This window comes from Calliphora vicina, chromosome 1 (assembly GCF_958450345.1).
Source record: "Calliphora vicina chromosome 1, idCalVici1.1, whole genome shotgun sequence".
NCBI classification, from domain to species: Eukaryota; Metazoa; Arthropoda; class Insecta; order Diptera; family Calliphoridae; genus Calliphora; species Calliphora vicina.
The window spans coordinates 114,592,358-114,613,817 of NC_088780.1; the positions used below are offsets into that span (position 1 = coordinate 114,592,358).

At 29.1% G+C, this 21,460-nt stretch overlaps 1 long non-coding RNA gene across 1 annotated transcript in view; it reads right to left on the bottom strand.

The window, feature by feature from the left end:
- Positions 1-804: 804 nt before the first annotated feature.
- LOC135955862 (uncharacterized) overlaps positions 805-21,460 on the bottom strand; it is a 201,375-nt gene continuing 180,719 nt past the window's right edge. Inside the window, exon 3 of the long non-coding RNA XR_010576312.1 lies at positions 805-1,240. This is a non-coding gene — a long non-coding RNA (uncharacterized LOC135955862). The remainder of the gene's footprint in view (positions 1,241-21,460) is intronic.

The following is a 21,460-nucleotide window of genomic DNA, read 5'->3' on the forward strand; positions in this document are numbered from 1 at the left end:
TGAAATAATTTTACTGTTTCAACAATTGTTGTAAAAAATGTTAAGAAATCACCTCTTATTTGGATTTGGTAGACCTAAAAAGACCTAAAGTTGAGGAACATTGTCAAGACATATTTTGTTGTTTTAAGTATCAAAAAGGCGATTTTCTGGGGTCATAAATAATAACTTCGTTGATCCGGCTATGCTGCCTAATAATAAAAACACATAATTACAAAATACATTTAAAATAAAAAGCAGGGAGATATATAAATAAATCGAAATATGTAAAAGTCGTCCAGCAATTTGTTGCCATTTTATTAGACATATTAAGTGTCATTAATATTATTAATTCTTACAGGCGCAATATTAAAATTTCAAAATTAAAACATATATTTTCTCAAATAGTATTTGTATCCAGTATTTTTTTATTTTTATCAAATTAAACTTTTTGAAAATCACACTAATTTATTATATTATTTATTTATTTTTCATTTATCTCTTTTTTGATTTTACGTGTTTATTCTTATTATTTTATAACTTCACGAACTCACGTCAAATTTTTTATTTTTTTTTTGTTTGTTTGTTTGGCCTTTGTGTTTTTTAGGTTCGTTACACTTCCGTTTTACCAACTCATCCCGGAACCGTTACATGTGCAACTAATCTTTGGCACAACACAACAACAAAAGCTCCCATATGTCTGTAGTCGTTTCATGCCTACTACAAACACACACATTTCTTGCTCACTTTTTCATTCCACACACTTGCTTATGTGTGAGTGTGTGTTCTTGCCTCAATGAGTTTATGAGTTTTTCCGTGTGTTGCGGAATCTTTTGTATACAGCTGACAAAAAAAAGAAGAAATTTCATATTGGAATTTGTTTTTCTTTTTTTACGATTTAGAGCAACATGTTGCTCTACAACAATGTTGACTGGAAATGTTGCTATTAAAAATGTTTCTTCAACTTTAATTTATATTTAGTTACATGTATTTTTAATGATTTGTTTTTGTTTTCTTTTTTAAACTATATAGATTTTCTAACGTTTCTGCTGCTCATTTGTTTTTAATATATTTATGGGAATTTTTTTGTTGTTGATTTTTGTGATTTACTACCAGTTGTTATGATGATTTTTTCTATTTTGATTTAAGTTGCTGTAACATCAGTCTGTTAGTTTAATTAGATTTTATTTCCATTTTGTTTGTATTGTATTTCTGCGAATTGTTAGACATTAAAATTGCTGGCCTGTTTTGAAGTCTAAATAGGCTGGAAATAGAAAGAAATATACATTAAATATTTATTAGTTTATGTTGCCATAACAAATCGAAACAAGAGACATAATTGTAATAATGATTCTGTGAAAAATGTTAAGCCACGTTGGACATCTGGAGAATAATTAGACTAAATTTAGTTATTTTGACTGGAAAATATTTTATAATTTGTTTTTTGATCTTAGACTAAGTGTTTAAAAATAAAGGGTGTTTTTTTATAGATGTGGGGGAATTTTAATTGAAATAAAACACAGAAAACTGTTTTTAATATCCATTCAATTGGCTTTATTAACTAGATAATTTTATGGAACTAATATTTACTTATGATTTATGGCGTAACCTGGAAGTCCAATTTTCACACACCGTTCGCAGTAATCAGGCCGTCTTTCGGAAATAACGCGTCGAATATTCTTCCAAATACTGGATAGATTTTGGTTTATCTACACCCTAATAAATTTTCATGTAAATTTACTCAATTTATAGTATGTAACTTTTCTCCTACTACAAATAGGGTAAAAATACACGTTGTGTGTAAATTCAAATATTTAAGCATATTGTATGTAAAAAATTAAACAAAAAGAGTGTGAATTTACATATTTATGTGATTAAAAATATTTAGCAACATATCGATTTCATATGAATTAAATTTTTTTGTGTCTAAAAAGACATTGTTAATATGTAAAGTTACAGTGAAAATGTTTAAAACTACACGTAAAATATGCATATATACATCAAAAATGTTTTATATTAAACAATTCATATCATTCTCCTTTCCATTCAAAATACATATAAAAACATAACAGTTATTTTGTTTTATTAAATTCAAGATGATTTTATTAAACATTTGCAAGAACAAATTATACTGTTTCTAGGATATTCACATCCAGCGACCGCTTATAAATACATGTTTAAAATATCAGCGTAGTAGCTTCTTGAGGGGACGTGATGCTTATTCTTGAGAACTTAGTCAGCACGATTGTTCCTCTTATGTCAATTGAGCTGTTAAAATGGTCATGTTTTTTAACTAAAATTTTGGAAAAAAGGATAATTTGAATTAGAAAAAATTTTATCACCTCGATTTCCGGCCAAATAAACATCTCGGCGGCCAAATAAACATTACCTGTATTTTGGCACAATTCCCTTCGCATCAAATCGGCAGTGTTATTGATTCTTATGCGGCCACTTTACAAAAATCGCACCCAAGCTATTGTACAACTGGTGCAAGGATATAGAACTGATATTAGAGTGCGTATGGATGCTGCTTTATATGACTTACATTCCATTATATTGTTTCTCGAACTATTTAAATTATTAATTTTTATTATTTGCCTTCTTTTTTATAACAAATATTTTGTATCGATTTTCTTTATTTTTATTTTTTAGAAACAACACTTTTGACAATTAATATATTACTCGTTTTAAGAAAGTACGATTACACACTTTGTATGTAAAATTTATATCTAAACACATTATATGTAATTTTAAAGTTAATATGTGTAATATATTATAAACATGTTTCAAAACATTAAAAGTACTATATTTTGTACGTACTTTTGCAGATAAAAGTATGTAAAAAAATTGGATAGACATATTGTGCTCAAATTTACACATTTTCTGTAATTTTACATGAAAATTTGCTTAGATTATAGTAGTAAATTTACATGCATTTTTTAGAGTGTATACAGTCCTGGGACTTTACATATGCCCAGATAATAGCTAAATGGCGTGGCCAGTGAACAAGTCCATTTCTTGAAATTATACGTTCGCCAAATGTTTCTCTCACTAAATTGATTGTAACATATCTGCAATACTAATGCCTTCCAATTGAGGCACGAAAAAGTTAGTAAGCATGTTTCTATAAATCTCTCCGTTGACAGTAACGTTCTGATCATCGTTATTTGTGAAAATATATGTACCAAGGATTCCACCCGACCCACAGTGTGGCAAATTTAAAAATAGCGGCCAAAACTCTTTAACTCTTGACACAGTCGAATTTTTTTTAATGCGTTTTTTTATTTGATAGGTGACTTTTTACCCTTATTTTGGTATATAATAATTTGTATATTAGGTTGTGGCGGAATGTAGATATGTCTACATGAAAATTATTTGCGTTAAATATTGTGTAGCTACCAACATTTTTAAGAGATTTATGCTCGTTAAAGTGATTTTCGGTTCTATTCCATCAAATCTTTATGTAAAATTTAACATATTTTAAAAAATAATCATCCCAATTATGAATAAAAAATTCCGAGGGAGTTTGCTCCCCGGGAGTTTTTTCCCAATGAATTTGAAGTGAATGAATTTTCAATTTATTACATGATCCTACTTTTCAGTCAGATAAAAAAATGTGAATATTTAGTCACCCTGTTTGTAGGGAAAATGTTATCATAGAGACCTGAATTTTTGGCTTCTGAGGTTCTCAGGTATTAATTTTAATATGTGTAGTTAAAATTAAAAATTGGCGGCCAAAAAAAAAAACTTTTGAACGCTATTTGCGGCCCATACCAATAAAAACAATGGCCCATAATCATAGTCAAAAATAAAGTACATTTTAAGAGAATTAAACTCGACTTTACTTAAGAGTGGACTTTAGGTCTATCATAGACAAGTTAAAGTATAATTCTGACGATGAAGTCGACTCTAAATATAAAACTAGCTGAAGTTGTTTTTAACTCAAGTAAAAAATGTTTAAGTTACAAGATATTGGTAGAGATTTTGCAATTATTGAACAGTTATCAATAAAATTAGTACCAAAATATCGTAATTATGATATTAATCTTATATTTTCCACTTTTCCACAACAAACAAATTTCTTTCTTTAGATGTCCCGGTTACTTTTATTGTTTACGTTTTTTGGATTTTTTTTTAATTTTGTATGTCAGCTGTTCAGCGTTGCCACTTGTCTGTTTTTTGTTGTATATTGTATGAAAACATTTTCTACATTTGCGGTGGCACCCAGTTAAAGTCGGTTCAATTTAAAACATACTTTTATTTTGACTATAGTTGCAAAATAATTGAAAGCAGGTTTTTATTTTAAAGTTCTTTTTAAAAAGAACCCACTTTAGTATTTGACTATGATTATGGGCCAATGAGTTTTTCTGGATGTAATAGTTTTTCGACAATGGCTTGAGGATTATCATCGCTCCAAATGCGGCATTAAACCAAGATGTGCTTCATCACTAGTGTTTATTAGAAAACCGGTTTGTCGGTTAACCGAAAATTGTCATTTTTTAGAAAACCGGTTTTTTGGTTAACCGACTTTGAAAAAACCGTTTAACCGAGATCTATGTGAATAAAATATAAAATGTCCAATAAAGTATACACAGCTTTAAAATTTTTGGTTTTTAGTAGTCAGGAATGGTTAATATTAAATAACTATAAATATGCAAAATTGCTAAGTCCATTTTATTTCGTAAAAATTTCAAAATTATTATCTCAGTAAATGGAATTTAGTATAAATATGTTATTAAATATATAATACTTGTTTTAATTATTGGTTTATTCAATAAATTTCAACCAAAATATGTAAATCACAATTTTTTTAATAAAATACATATTGTATTATTTTAAAAATTTATTATCCCCTCAACTTTCTGATATGAAACGGAAAATGCTCCAAGTCTCAAAAAGGACATATAAGATGCAAACGTACTTCTTCTTGACTGTGATTATTTTTCATTATAAATCTTACCAAATAATTAATAAAACCTCAGAAACCGTTTATTTCTGAAAAGGAACTTTGTACACTAAGCTAACTAAATGATTAATAACATTAAATTCTAAGAACAAAATACACTAATGATGTCAAATTTATTGAAAGAAAGAATGTATATCAAATTCAATTTAAAGTTTGGTAAAATCATCCATAAGTTTATAAGGAATCATTAGTAAAATTTAGTTTAACTTCTAGAATTATGCGGAATTTAATCTTAATTTTTAATAGTTTCGTTATGTGAAATTTATCCTGAAAAAGTTTTTGAGTAAACTCATCATCATCTACTATTTAGAATCGTTGAATTCTTACAAAGTTTTATCTAAAGAGGTTTATATTGTAAGTCAGCAGTTTAGGTTTGAAATCAGACCAAGTGTTTGATATAATGTATACACAATGAATATAAAACTGCACCAAAACATGAAATTTATTAATTTTAGTCCCAAATTTTTAAAACCGGTTAACCGAGTGATATAAACTGGATAAACCGGTTAACCGAAAATCAACATTTTAAATTAACCGGTTATCCGGTTTATAAACACTATTCATCACTGAACAACATCAAATGAAGGGTGTGTGAAAATTATTATTCCCAAAAACTCTGAAATAAGAGGTAATTAGCAAATACGATGCCATTATTTAGTACCAATAATCAAATTGCATACGAAATATATGAAGGTATTGATGTCAAGACAACTACATATGTATATCCTATTAAACAGGTTGTCGTAACTTAAAGTTTTGAGATTTCACTGAACTTTAGATATCTATGATGTATGGAAAAAAATTCATTGCATGTTAAATGCGAAAAAGGTATAGATGTACTTGATCCGTTCGAAAAGGGTTGAACATTAATGCCATAAAATTACCTAATTAATAAAGCCAATGAGTGCATAGCATTGCACACAGATAAGATTTCGGGATCTTGTGCGAAATCTTGCTGATATAATTCTGTCTCCATACGGCTTCCAGCGACCATTGCATCGAAAGTTTGTTTCGATAGCAGAAACCGATACCTAATCACGTGGGTTGCCGGAGTAAATGAGTTTGAGATTATATTTGAACAGTATTAGTTGTGGTTTCGTTAATAATGTATGTTTAGGATAAAGCGACTAATTGGGCCACCTTCACAGATCCTAGTGTTGGACAGCCAAACACCTCTAGGCAGGTTAGAAATAATTGAGTTTCATTGAACGCTTTCTCATTTCATCTACCCCAGACGAGAGCCAGGGCGACATTTCCTGGAGATACAACCTATTAAACCGGAAGTAGTGAGGTTCTTAGCACCCCTAGTGGGTGGCAGACAGAGAGCTTTACGAATAAGTACACCTCTTTGAAAGACCTCATCTACCAAAGATCCTAATAATGTATACAAAAATGTCACCAAGGATATTAGTGTAGAACTACTTTTACTGTTTCTATATATTATAGTGAAATTACATTGATTTTATAATTATTTAAGTGATTATATTTGATTTGTATTTTACCTATTAAAAAAAACTCATGTTTTTTAAATATAAAAAATTTTATAATAAATATTCATTTTATAAAAATTCCAAGAATCAATAAAGCGACCAGAAAAAAACAAATTTGTTTTATACTTTTTCTTAATCATATTAATAAACAAACAAAAAAACGTATTTCTATAAAAATCAACGCACCATTTGCTTTTTAATTGACTAGAACAATAATTTATTATAAATTTAAACACATGCAACAACATCACAACAAAACTCGTTGCAACAGCATAAATTTATTGTTTCTATACTCACTGTAGTCATTCGAAAAACAATATTTTATGGCCCTTCATAACCAATTAGTTAAAAAATGTTGTATGTATTTGTCCATTTTTGTCATATTTTTTTTTGGAAATTTTGATTAAAACAAACAAAAGACACTCTTTGTTTTTTCCAATAAAAACAAATTTTCTTTAGAAAAAACTCCGATTAATATTTATGTATGCACATGAATTCCCAGCAGTTTGAAAAGTGCCTTATTACTACTTGTGCAGCAAACTAGTTCTTTGTGGCTGCTATAGTGGCAATTAAATGGTTATCATTTGCACTACATTTCGTCAGCATATTCAGTAATACAAAATAGAGAGATATACATACGCCTTAAGTTTTTCAAGTGAAATAAAATCCTCTAAAATATACCACTTCCATGACCGCATGCAATGCTGAATGTGACTGTTGGTATTTTGATGATGCAAACAATACAAAAATTGAGAGTAGACTCACGTGCAATTCTTTATAACAAATAGGAGCTCTATGGTTTAGTGATTAGCGCATTTGACTATAAATGAGTTTAAAACCGCTCTCTTAAATTTTTTTTTCTCAAATACTGGAGTATTAGTACTATTGCAATTAATAGAGAATCACATCGCCGTGTGAAATTCACGAGTCAATAAAATGGGTTAAAAATTCACTAGTAGTAGTTTTCAGTGGCTAACTAATTTGACGTGGCGAAACTATTTCAATGAACAGCAGGGTTCATACATACATATAAACACACATTTAAATGTACACATGTGTGGGTACAAACTGCAATTCGGTGGCAAGAATCAAAACATTCGTAATTAACAATTTGTTCGAGAACAGATAATAAATATGAATATAAACCAATATAGTTATACACTACAATTTCAATTCAGTTTAAATTTGTTAAAAAATTGCGAATAAGCTGTATTGGCTTAATTTTATTATTAAACATTATTTTTGTTTGGAAAACTAAAATACAAAATAAGGCACTGTAATTTAGAAACTGTTGGAGATAATTGTACACGCTTCGAGCTGAGGTGTTTTCGAGTGTATTTATTTTTGTTCAGCTTCCTAGCGCTAATGGGGGCCAGTGCGTAGCCCCTCAAAATTGGTCACCACGGGTCTCAAATTTTTTAAAAATATCGCCAAAAATCCATTTTTAATCCGAATGAGCTGAAATTTAAAATATAAATAGTCCTTGGGTTGATCTACGCTTACATATCGCACTGGTTCCTCTAAAGAGCGTCAACTCAAAATTTTTCAATTTACACTTTTTTCAAGAAATCGATATGCAGTGGTCATATCTACCCACTGTAAAACCCTGCTATCATTTTCTCTACTCTATCGCCAAAAAATACAGTTGTATCCGTACAGTTGTTTCATTGTAATGTGTTGAAAAAAAAATATTTGTTTGTTTCTACTGAACATTTTAAAATTTTGAGTTCACGCTCTTTAGAGGAAACAGTGCGATATGTAGGATATATCTATTAGTTGAACAGAGATTTAGGTTTATTGATTTTTTTTAATTTTGCTCGATCTTTTTTATTGTTTTATAGATATGGAGAGCCTACGTAGAGTCAAAATATATTTTGGCGATAAAATTCTAAATAAAACAAAACTGGCTAGCAGTTATCTCGTCCATATGTTATCTCGCGCCGTATTTTTTAAATTTTTTCCCAAAAAAGTCCATATATTTTTTCTTTTGTAGAAACAATTTTTCTTCTTGACTATATACAATTTTTATATGATCCGGAAAGATAACTTAATGCAAAAGCGTGTAGTAAAACCTATCTCACTTAATCAGACATAACACCCCCAGACCTATCCAAACTTGGTCAATTTAAAAACAAAAACGGTTTGAGTAATCCTCGAAAAACCTCCACATTTGTATAACCCAATATGTTTCTTAAATACTTACATAGTTTTTATACTATCACACGGTATATAACGTCACAGTAGGCACTTTACAAAGAAAAACTCAGTTTTAGAACCCATTTTCCTGGTTTTAGGAATTTCGGTATTTGAAAAAAAAAAATGTAAAAATTATAATGCCGTTGATTTAAGGACATTGAAGCGTTTAAATTTTACTAATTAATTCAAATTTTATATATATAAGATTGTTTTTAGTTTTTAAGGTGAATGGCGTCCCAAAAATTTATAGAATTATTAAGTTTTATTAAAATATTAATATTCAAGTCCTAAGGTTTTCAAAAATATCAAATGCTTAAATACATACTCTTCAGAAGATCCACAAACCCTTCCCATATATATTGCATCCAAATTTTGTTACACCAACCTTTTTTTTAAGTCAGCATATGTTTGAATTCATAAGTTACGTTTTATGTACATACATTAGAGTTAATTTCAAAAATTTGATTTGCGAGTATCATAATTTTTCTGAAGGTTTTTACGTAAATAAAAAGAATGGTGTCCTTTTTTTTGGAAAATTTTCACTCCTTGTGGTGGTTCAACGCACCTAAAGTCGCGGATTTTGAGCATATTTTTCTGTAGAGCAAAAACGGTTGAATGTATTGCAAATCTGATTTCCCCAATGGATTCTGCATCAAAAATTAATACTATTGATGTTTTTTGAATTCTTTAAAAATAGTTCCACTAATCTACAACAGGGGGACTAAATTTTATTTTCTTGTTAAATAAATAAATTTGAACCCTCATAACTTTTTAATGGTTAGTGATAGAAAGGAAATATTGGTGCCGTTTTGCTAAGCTTAAAATGCCTTTTTATCGTGCATGTTTAAAAAAAATAAAATTATTTTTTTTATATTTTTATGAGATTTGCGCCCCCTGTTGTGGGTTTGTGGAACTATTTATAAGGATTCAAAAAACATCCATTGTATTAATTTTTGATGCAGAATCCATTGGTGAAATCAGATTTGCAATATATTCAACCGTTTTTGCTTTACAGAAAAATGTGCTCAAAATCCGCGTCTTTAGGTGCGTTGAACCACCACAAGGAGTGAAAATTTTCCAAAAAAGGACGCCATTATTTTTATTTACGCTAAAACCTTTAGAAAAATTATGATACTCGTAAAACAAATGAAGTGGCCTGGTCACAAATGAACTCTAATGTACATATAAGTACACATATGTTTAAAAATAATTGTTGACCTTCCCAAAGCCCGCCATATCTAAAACACCATAAAAAGATAGAGCAAAATTAAAAAAAATAAATCAGTAAACCTAAATATCTGTTCAAATAATAGAGATAACCTGCTAGCTCATCCAGGCATGATAGGAACGGAATTCCGAGGATGCGTTCCCTCAGGTTTATCAGATCTGGGCATTGGCAGAATAGGTGATACACCGTCCCCTCCTCCTCATTATGACAGCTCCTACAGTAGTCATTGTACTGTAGGCCCAGCCTTCACGCATGTGTCCCAACTATACAGTTTCCTGTAATGAAGGAAACAATTAGCCTTATTTGCTCACGGCGGAATTCCATAAGTAGATTTGACCAGCTGGCTCATATACGGGTCAAGTAGACCTCGTTATAACACAGGAATGCTGGTTGGTCCACCTATTTTGTGCAGTCTGATATAGTTTCTGCCGAACAGCCATCATTCATCTAACAAGGTAAATAGCAGAAAAGGTGTCGATCGCCTTATAAATCATCATCGCACCCTTTTTTTTCCAATTCATCTGCTATACAATTACCCTGATTTTTTAACTACATTTATAATCTAATTATATGCATTGGAAATAGCTTTAAACAGGTTTTCTTGACTTTTGTTTAAAATGGTGCTGATCAAAATTAGTTTTTTAAAGGAAACAAACTTTAAAATATTGTATTGTGTATTAGAAAATAGAATTACTAAGCTATTTTGAATAAAGTTACCAATTTTTATCAATTTTGACCACACATTTCTTAAACGGCGAAATATTGTGTTTATACCTGATTTTTTCCCTTAATAATGTAATTAGTATTTTATTGGGGATTTTTGAAGAATAAAATGTTAGTATACTTTGGATTTATTACATTTAAAAAATAACTTATTAAATTCAGAAAAAATATTAAAATTAGCACCATTCATATTGAATGGGTTTTTCGTAATTTTAAAAGTTGAGGGTCATTTTAACCCCAAGTTCTATTAAGTGTTTTTGTGCTGTTATTGTAAATACTAGACTTTGTGTTATATTTTTCTTAAGTTTCATCAAAATCGGCCCAAAAATATATAACATTTCGCTATATTTCCATGAAAAATTCCAAATATTGAAAAAATTTAAAAAATTTACTTTTGACCTTCATGATTTAAGGGTTAACGTTTACCGATTTTAGTAAAACTTTCCGACTGAATTTAAATTCGCCATTCGCCAAAATATGGTAAATAAAATTAGTTTTTCTCGAAAATCGCAAAATTTAAATCGAAGGTACGGAAAAACTATAGGAGGTATTGTCATACTTTTTTCATATATTTTTCCCTTGTTATATTGTCAATAAATCCCAATGTGAAAATCAGAAAATTTTGATAGTTGTTTAACAAAATTTTTAAAAATTTGAAAATTGATATTCGAAACTTCTGTTAAAAATATAAAATTTTTTTGGTCATACCTGAGAATAGGTTAACGGTATCCTACGAAGACAAAAAATCATATACAAGTAAATATGGATATATGTATGTTAAGCAAAAATGAGCTTTTATTTTAATATTTCTTGAAATATGTTAATTTTGTTCCTACATTTCATGTTCTAGTGGCCTGAGACACGTTAATGGCCTGGGGAACTTTTAATAACTTTCACATTTTTTAACCAATTTTATTCTTTTATATCTCATTAGAACGAAAATTGCGAAAAGTAATTTTTAATTGGCAACATTTTTACAAAAACTGAAAAAATTGCATATTTCCTCAAAACTTTGAGTGACGAGCGGCTCTGGTTAACGTCATTTAATCAAGCTCAAATTTCGGTTATCTCAATATCTGAAAAGGGGAATCATTTTGTGGGGTCTAACGAACAAGATTCCGACATTTGTTTCCCCCCATATGAGATCTGGTCACGCTAGTGTCCATGTACAAAATTATATTATTTCTGTGAGAGTCATTAATTCAAGAGTACAAACATTTAACTTAATAAATAAATTTCAACTATTTTTAATTTATAATATATTTTACTGTAAAGGTATAATTTTGCAGTGTTGGACAGTTTTCATCAAAGTTATAAAAAGGTTAACATTGTTCTAGAAAATCGTAAATTAGCAACCGCAAAATAAAATCTGAAATTAAAGATTAGAAAATAGGCTACGAAATGTTTTTTATAGAAATAAATTTATTAAATTTCAACTTGAATCCCTAATGCAAATTAGGTACATTTGTTAAAATATGCATCCACATTATTTTTTTAATTTGTTAAAATTTCGTTTAAAAAATAGTTTAAAAATGAATTAAAAAATTATTAGAATTATGCATGCAATTTTATGATTTTTTCAGCATCTAGTTATAATGGGTTAAAGATGTCAGAAAATGTTTATATGTATTTAAACATCTATAGCTGCATAAGTGAAATACAAAAATAATTTTTAATTGAAATTTTTGTTCAACATTATTTTTGGTTTTTTTTTTTTTTTTTTTTTTTTTTTTAATATTGCTACTTTGACTCAAAACACAAGACGTTAAATAAAACATGCAACCTCTAAACTTTTTCCGATTGTGGTCAAACATGTGTTTTCAACAAAAGAAAACTGAACTGCTGTAGGCACAAACAATTTCAATTCCGTTTAGCTATTTTTCGTGTGAAGAGCTTCATTCAACATTATTACATTTTAACAACGCCCGTTACAAAAGCCACAACTCGGTATTATCAACTGTAGTGTGCATAATTTTTTTAATAAATTAAGTGAAAAAAAAAATGTAAAACATATGGAAAAAGTATTTCGCTTTTTGTTAACATAATCAGCACAGAATACTGAAATTTGAGCATGGATGAAGGCATGTGAATTATTTTGTATATTATTTGTTTTTCGACTGCTTGCCCACATGTGTCTGTTAGTATGCTGTGTGTTGCATGTGGTAGGTGCACTCTTCCTTGGGCTACAGTCAGTATGAGTGTGTGCACAGTTCAAAATATCGATTTTGTTGTTGAGATTTTTTTTGCTATTCGCCAATGATGCACTTTATTAATTTGTTTGTCATGTTTTTGTTTTGTTTTATTTGTTGTTTAATGTTTATTGATAAAAATGTGTTTGCATATGGGTACTTTTTTCACTCACTCAGGCACACTCAAACAAATATCAACTTCCTTTGTAATTTTTTTTAGTATGCACTATGCCTAAACAAATAATAAATTTATTGTATAATTTTTTTGTAAACAACAATTATGTGGAATTTGTATTGTATTTATATAAATGTGTGTGCCGGCTCTGATCTGGCTACTTTACTGAATGTGGGCACGGATGTTTGGGAAATTTTTTTATTTATACAAGATCGTATTGGTAGTTGATGAATTATTTTAATATTTAAATTTGTAAAGGTTATTTTTTGTCATCATCATAATCATCACTCTTTAACTCATAATTTTTTGTTGTTGCTCTTTTATAAGTTGCCACTTAAATGTAGCAACAATACAGACACTCACACATATGGATTGCTGTGCAAACATGTGGTATTTATTGTTATTGGAAAGGAATATACACATGTATTTTGTTTGTTTTATTTGTTCTGGCTGTTTTGTAAATGATAAATGTTTTATTGTATTGATGACAATTTTTTCTCTTTGTTTTTTTTTTTATTTTCCTTACAATTTATTTTCTCAACGAATTTTTATATTTTCCACATATATACATTAGGGTGGCCCCGTTTGTATAAATAAGGTATTGATGTTCACAACTAAAGCTACGTTTCCGCATACAGCGAAAACGAAATTCCATACATTTGCACCGAAAAAAAGTTCGTTTCAGAAATCGGCAACGAAAATTGGGAACGAAACGGCACCGATCAGTAATTTTGACATAGAATTTTTTAATGTACATACTTAGTTTAAACCAATAAGTTATAAATCTCATATAAATTCATCAAAAATCATTGGTAACAACTGTTACTGAATATAGCAAGTAACATATCATAATATTAATAGGCAAGTCGATTTCTTTAGACCCCTTTTACTCTCACATTATACATTTAATTTGGGCAAGAAATATACCATTTTAAAGGGATTTATTCACAGAAGTGCAGAATATATATTTTATTAAAATCGGTTCAGTTTTTTTAGGAGTTATAAGCATTTAAAGATGCTACTAACACATATGCAAAAACGTGTACATGTGAACCTAAGCTAAAAAGTAAACATAACATTGCGTGTTTGTTCAATTTGTTGTTGTAAATAAATAGGAGAAACAATTAAACAGTATTGATTTCGCTCTGTTTTAAGTGAGAGTTGTTATAGAAAACAAAGAAGAAGAATTTAGTAATTTAAATTCGCTTTAATAAATATATTTTGAAGGTGTTTTTTTTATTTTCTAACTCCCATATGCATAAACAATTTTTAAATTTATCAAAGGTTTATAAAACAAAATTTATTTTATAAACCTTTGACAAATTTAAAAAAACTGTTTATGCATATGGGGGTAAATATATAATTGTAGATAAGTAAATAGTTATTTTATAATTGTGACGATTTTCAACGGTTTATCACTGCATGAAGTTTAATCAAAATTGGGACGGGTCGGAAGAAATGGTGAGCCTCCCATACAAAGTAAATAGTTATTTCTAAATATTTTGTGAAATATAATTGCAAGATTCTTCAAACTTAGTCTAAATGGCTCTTTTATAAATTTTCATAATTTCGCTGAAATTGTTCGGGATTGGAATAGTGGGCGTGGCACACCCTATACAAAGTATATAATTAATTTCGAATATCAGTAGAACTGTATTGTAAAAGTGTTTAAACTTATAGCGAATTAATTTCTTATTACTGTGCGGAGTTTAGCTGAATATAGACTGAATTAGATTAGAGGGCATATCACCCAAAATGGGAGAGGTCGCAAAAGGATGTGAGTCACCTCCCATACAAAGTAATAATTGGAAGGTTCTTCAAACTTTGTCCGCATAGCTCTCTTATAATTTTACACAGATTGGCTGAAAATGGTCGGGATTGCATTAGTGGTTATGGCGCAAAGTAAATAATTAATTTTGAATATCTGGAGAACTATAATTATAAAAGAATAAAACAATTTATTACCATTCTAAGGAGGTTAGCTAAAAACGAATTTATTCCTGATCCCTGTTCGAAGATTAGCTAAGCATGATCGGCTTAGTAGGAATGACCCCTCCTTTATAAAGGAAAGTTAAAGTAAAGCTTGATATTTATATAAAAGGTTTAAAAATGTGTGGGATCAGAGCAGTGGAGTGGTATCTCCCATAATTAGTTAGTTATTTTCGACTATCAAATGAATTGTAGTTGAAAGATTCTCAAATTTTATATGTGTTATTTTCGTATTTCCATTCATATTTTTTTAATTTTACTAGGGTAGGGGTAGCGAAGTGCACCGGGTTATGCTAGTACATTTAAATCGTTCTTTTATATTTTTCAATTTACTGTTAAATGTCGTTATATAATATTTTTCAACATTCACTGGTAAAGTTTTTGAAAAAATCACTGAAAAAGCTGTAGTAAGTAACAGTAACATTTTATGTCGTTCTTTCACATATTTCAACTGTTAAATATCGTTCTTATATATTTTTCCAAAACGGCACAAACAAGTTCTGTTTTGAAAGATACAGAGCAAAATGGACACGATTTATCTAAGCAATGAGACGAGATAGTCGAAAACCGATTGCAGATTTGAAAAATGTTGGGCATCCTTAACTCAAAATTGTCAAAATGGCACATAGAGCACTTAAGCCCCCGGAAGACGAAATACCAATTCTTAAAAATTATTTCACAAACACACAATAGTTGTAAATTTTTTTTGCACACATTAATAAGCGAGACATTAAAGGTCTGTTTTACGATGTCGAAAGACAAATAATTCGAACAAATTTGTACGAAAACTATTCGAAAGAATTTTAAAAAGTAAGTGTTTTTCATACAAAATTCATTGCAAAGTTGTAATTTTTAAAGCCTACACCACCATAGTGGGGAGGCTATAATGCGTTTGTGCTGATGTTTGTAACGCCCAAAAATATTAGTCTAACACCCACCTTAAATTATACCGATCGACATAGAATCACATTCTGAGTCGATTAAACGATGTCCGTCCGTCTGTCCATGTAAACTTTGTGCGCAAAGTACAGGTCGCAATTTTGAAGATATTTCGATAAAATTTGGTACATATAATTCTTTCGGCCTAAAGACCAAGCCTAAACTGACTATAATCGGTCCATTATTTCACATAGCCCCCATACAAATGTCCTCCCGAAGTAGGACTTTATCGGACATAAATGTTAAATTTATATATGGGGGATTTCACGTCAAGTGAACCAAATTTTAAAATCCATGTCTTCCGATCGGGATGAAATTTATATTCGATTTTGGCAAAATCGAACTTTTTTTCAAAAGGGGCCCTTTCTTTTAATTTTTTTGTTGCTCAAAAGAAAGCTTTGGTCTATTCCTTTAAGAGTTTTTTGGTCTGGTAAGTCAAGACATACAATTTTTGTGTTAGAACATTTATTTTGATACTATCCCACTCGCATATATTTATCTCCACAAATTTCGCTCCACATGAGTTTTATATATTCGAAATTCGTGTCACCAAATTTTGTTACGATCGGTCCATAATTAGTCATAGCTCCCATATAGACCCGCTTCCAAAAATCACTTTAAATCACACAAAATTCACCATAAATCACTTTCATGTAGACATAAAGCACATGACCTAATTGGTGATCGGTCCATAATTGGTCATAGCTCCCACATAAGGCCCACTTCCGGAAATCACCCACGAATATAAATTATTGATATTTTAAAAGAAAAATGTTTTTGCTCTTTTACTTGGTGTAGGGTATTATGCTTTCTTACTTGTTTGTATTGAAAATGAAAAATAAAATTCTAATAAATTTGATTTCTTATAAGAAAATATGAAACAAAATGCAGAAAAATACCTTTAAAAAATCTTTACATATCAAATATACGTACATTAAAAATAGTTTGAATTTAGATATCTAAATATATAGAATTTTGTTATAATTTTTTAGAGCTATTTTAGAAGTGTGGTGAAAGTGTAGTTTGAACATCAATTTTACTAATACATTTTTAAAGTTAAGTTTTTACTGACAGTAGACTTAGGTTTTTTATGACAGCGTTTTACTTCTTGTTATTCCTTGGTTTATTGTTTTACGAATTTCTAGATATGTTATTTCAAAAATTCAAATAAAAGTCGAACTATATTGAATTTTAAAAACATATTACGTATTAATTTAAAAAAAAATGTATTTTAGATACGGCATTAAAAGCGCACCCAGGAGAAAAACTTTTAGAAACGGTACCATAAAATTAATGAAACTGTAATTTTAGTTGGGAACATTCAAAACTTTTGCGCCACCATAATGTAGATCTGTTTCATTTATATTTATTTGTTGTCTATTTTTAATAAAATAATTATTATTGATGATTTTATTCATGAGTCACATATTAAAAATCAATTTTTTACTCGGTTACATACATACATAAATAAGTAAATAAATAAATCAAACAAGAAAAAAATTAAAAAAAATAATAATATCAACGACTGAAAAAAAACAAAACATTAACTTAATTATGTTATGAATTTTAAATTAAATGATTTATTTATTACATATTTTATTATTGAATATTTATGACTATTTGTTTATGAATGTGCGTATGTGAGTTTGTGTTTCTGTGAATTATATTGATATTTTTTATATCATTATTATTTCCCAGGTTAATTACAAACGTATTGTTTGACAATTTAATTTTAAACAAATATTAAGTGTTTTAATTAGATATCAATTACCATGAAAATAATTGAAATCCCTTTTGGTGAAGTAAATTGTTTTTGTATGGTTCTTGTTTGTCTACTTTAGGGATATATTATTTGGGGGGTAATATTTGGCTAATAATTATGTAGTTTCTTTTTTAAATATTACTATGTACTTGCGTTTTTAAGAAGTATTTATGCAGCAAAAAAGAGCGCAATTAATTTAGCCTTTGACGTATGAGGTGGGAATGTTTGACATAGTCACTGAAGTGGTGTAAATTTTACACCTCTTAATTTAAGAAAATTATTTTACTTAGAAAAACATATTTTCGTTAATACAACATGTTTAATTTAAAAAAGGAAAACAAAATTATTCAGTTCATCAAAAAAGGCACTTTATTTCATAAGCCTCTTTTATAAAATTTAAAAAAAAATGCGGGGAGGGAGTAACTTTTATCACCATATCTGGTGTTAAGGGCTACTATTTTATAATATTATATATATGTATATGGGGGATTTCACGTCAAGTGAACCAACTTTTAAAATCGATGTCTTCCGATCGGGATGAAATTTGCACCAAGGTTAGATCTATTCGATAGACACAATTTTTCAACAAGATTAGTCAATAACTATCGGAGTTAGAGGGGGTCTTAATTTGACATTTTGGCCATACATGTGATTTTTCTCATCCATGGAACTTATTACCTATTGTTCTTAGCAAAATGTTTTTCCAAATAGTTTATATAGCTATTTCTTCATTCTTTCGAAAAAAAATATTTAAAAAAAAAAATAAAACATTTTTAATATTATTTTTCCGAAATCAAAAACTTTTTTGATTTTTTTTTCAAAATGGGCCCTTTTTTTCTTAAAATAAAGCTTAGATATTTTCCTTGTGGACCTATTTAGTCGCTTTGTAACAAAAAAAAATTAAAAAAAGGACCATTTAAAAAAAAAGTTAGATTTAGCAAAAAAAGTCAAAAATTGCATATTTTGAGTTACAAAACATTTATTTTGATAGATATCCCACTCGCATCCCACTAAGCGACTAAATAGGTCTTCAAGGAAAATGTCTGAGCTTTCTGTTGAGCAAAAAAAAAAAACAATTAAAAAGAGGGACCATTTCGAAAAAAAGTCAACAAAGTCTTTGATTTTGCAAAAAAAGTCAAAAATTTCATGTTTTGAGTTACAAAACATTATTTTTTGATAGATGTCGAACTCGCATCCCACTAAGCAACTGAAAGGTCCACAAGGAAAATATCTAAGCTTTATTTTAAGAAAAAAAGGGCTCATTTGGGAAAAAAAGTCAAAAAAGTTTTTGATTTTGGGAAAAAATATTAAAATTTTTTTATTTTTTTATTTAAATATTTTTTTTTTTCGAAAGAATGAAGAAATATCTATCTAAACTAGTTGGGACACATTTTGCTGAGAACAATAGGTAATAAGTTACACGGATGAGAAAAATCACATGTATGGCCAAAATGTCTAATTTTGACCCCCTCTAACTCCGAGAGTTATTGACCGATCTTGTTGAAAAATTGTGTCTGAGTTACTATCCAATAGATCTAACCTTGGTGCAGAAGACATCGATCGGAAGACATCGATTTTAAAAGTTGGTTCACTTGACGTGAAATCCCCCATATGTATAAATAATGTACTTACTGACATCAATTAAAGCTGAACCCACATTATTCCAGTACAATTCAATGTTGCAACTAGCTAAATGAGTCTTTAAGAGAGTTAGATAAGTCAGCAAACTATCCCGGTAACAAACTATCCCGGTTGTTTTTTAATTTTAATTTGTTTCCTTCGAAAGATTGAAGAAATAGCTATCTAAACTATTTGAGACACATTTTGCTAACAATAGGTAATAAGTTACATGGATGAGAAAAAACACCTGCTTGGCCAAAATGTGAGATTCTGAGTCGCACTAACTAAGAGAGTTCTCGTCCGATCTTGTTGAAAACTGAGCAACGGTTTATGATCATGATCTTGAGCCGAATTCCAAGTATTACTAAATGGTGATTACTAGCTATTACTATTATTATAGCCTACACCACCATAGTGGGGAGGGTATTATGCGTTTGTGCAGATGTTTGTAACGCCCAAAAATATTAGTCTAAAACCCACCTTAAAGTATACCGATCGACTTAGAATCATTTTCTGAGTGTATTAAACCTTGTAAACCTTGTGCGCAGAGTACATGTCGCAATTTTGAAGATATTTCGATCAAATTCGGTACATATTATTTCGGCCCAAGGACCAATGCTATTGAAACTGGCTATAATCGGTTCATTATTTCACATAGCCCCCATACAAATGTCCTTCCGAAATTGGAATTTATCGGTCATAAATGTTTAATTTATAAATGTATCTCCACAAATTGCGCTCCAAATAAGTTTTATATATACAAAATTCATGTCGCCAAATTTTGTTACGATCGGTTCATAATTAGTCATAGCTCCCATATAGACCCGCTTCCGAAAATCACTTTAACGTGCATAAATCGCTTAAAAATGTTGATATACTCACAAAATTCAACATAGTAAACTTTCATATAGACTTAAATCGCACGACCTAAATTCATGGTGATCGGTCCATAATTGGTCATATAAGGCCCAATTCCGAAAATCACTCAAAAATATAAATTATTGAAATTTGAAAAGAAAAATGTTTTTGCTCTTTTACTTAGTGAATTATATGGTCGGGCTTGACCGACCATATAATATAGTTGCCATTACCAAAATTCACAAAATTTTTGCTGGGTTACTATATGGTTAAAATCAAAGTATACCAAGTAGTCCGACTCTCAATATTTTAAAATTACTCTCTCACATATACGGGTACTTGTGAGAGAATTAAACATAAAAAATACTTGAAATTTTAGCTACGATTTTCCGACTAAATATTCTTCACAATATTTGCACAAATGAAAAAAACATTTTTAATTAAATTTTGACACTTAATTTTATTTGTGATAGAATTTCAATTATAGAATAGAGTTTAAATTTTGGGTATTGAAAATCAAACAAATTGAAACTTAACACAATTTTATAAAACTCTGTAGGTCTGGTGAAAATTAAAAATCCATAAACACATATACGTTTTTTTACTAACACGTGTTTAGAGTTAGGTACTGCAGTCAAAGAGTTGGACTACTTGTTATACTTTGGTTAAAAAAATAACACTACTCAACAAAAAGATCTTATTAATATAAATTTGACAAGCTGAATACAAATATTTTAAAATCATACGGTCAGTTTTCGAGATATTTCCACCTTTAAGTTTTCACTAAAATCTGTGTTTTTCAACAGTTATATTTCATAAGCATGAAATTTAATTGAAAATGATAAAAGCTCTATCTGGTTTTAAAATCTACTGAAGTTGAGCTTATAATTGAGTACCAGTTTTTAGTTTTATATTTATGAATGTTCGAAGGATTATGCAATTAATTGCAAAATTCTAATTTTTTTTTATTTGTTTTCAGTAATTTTTGTCACAGGTATTTAAATTTTCTAATAGCGCAAAATCTACACAATTTTACAATTAATATTTTGAATTAAAGTTAGAAAAACATATAATATTTTTCTTAAAATATTTAAAACATAAATTAAGTTTTTACTAAAAATTATAATCGCTTGGTTTCTCAAGCCAATTAATTTCAATTTCACATAAATTAATGCAATTTATTACACTGAAAATGTTTATGCCACTTAAAATACACAAGGTGAGAACACACCCAACAACATTTTACGGTCATGTAATTTATTTGAATTTTGTGATTATTTTTATTCTCTCTAATAACTTTCCTCCACCCATCTAATTATCAGCATAATTTGAACCTGTAGCCTGATAAT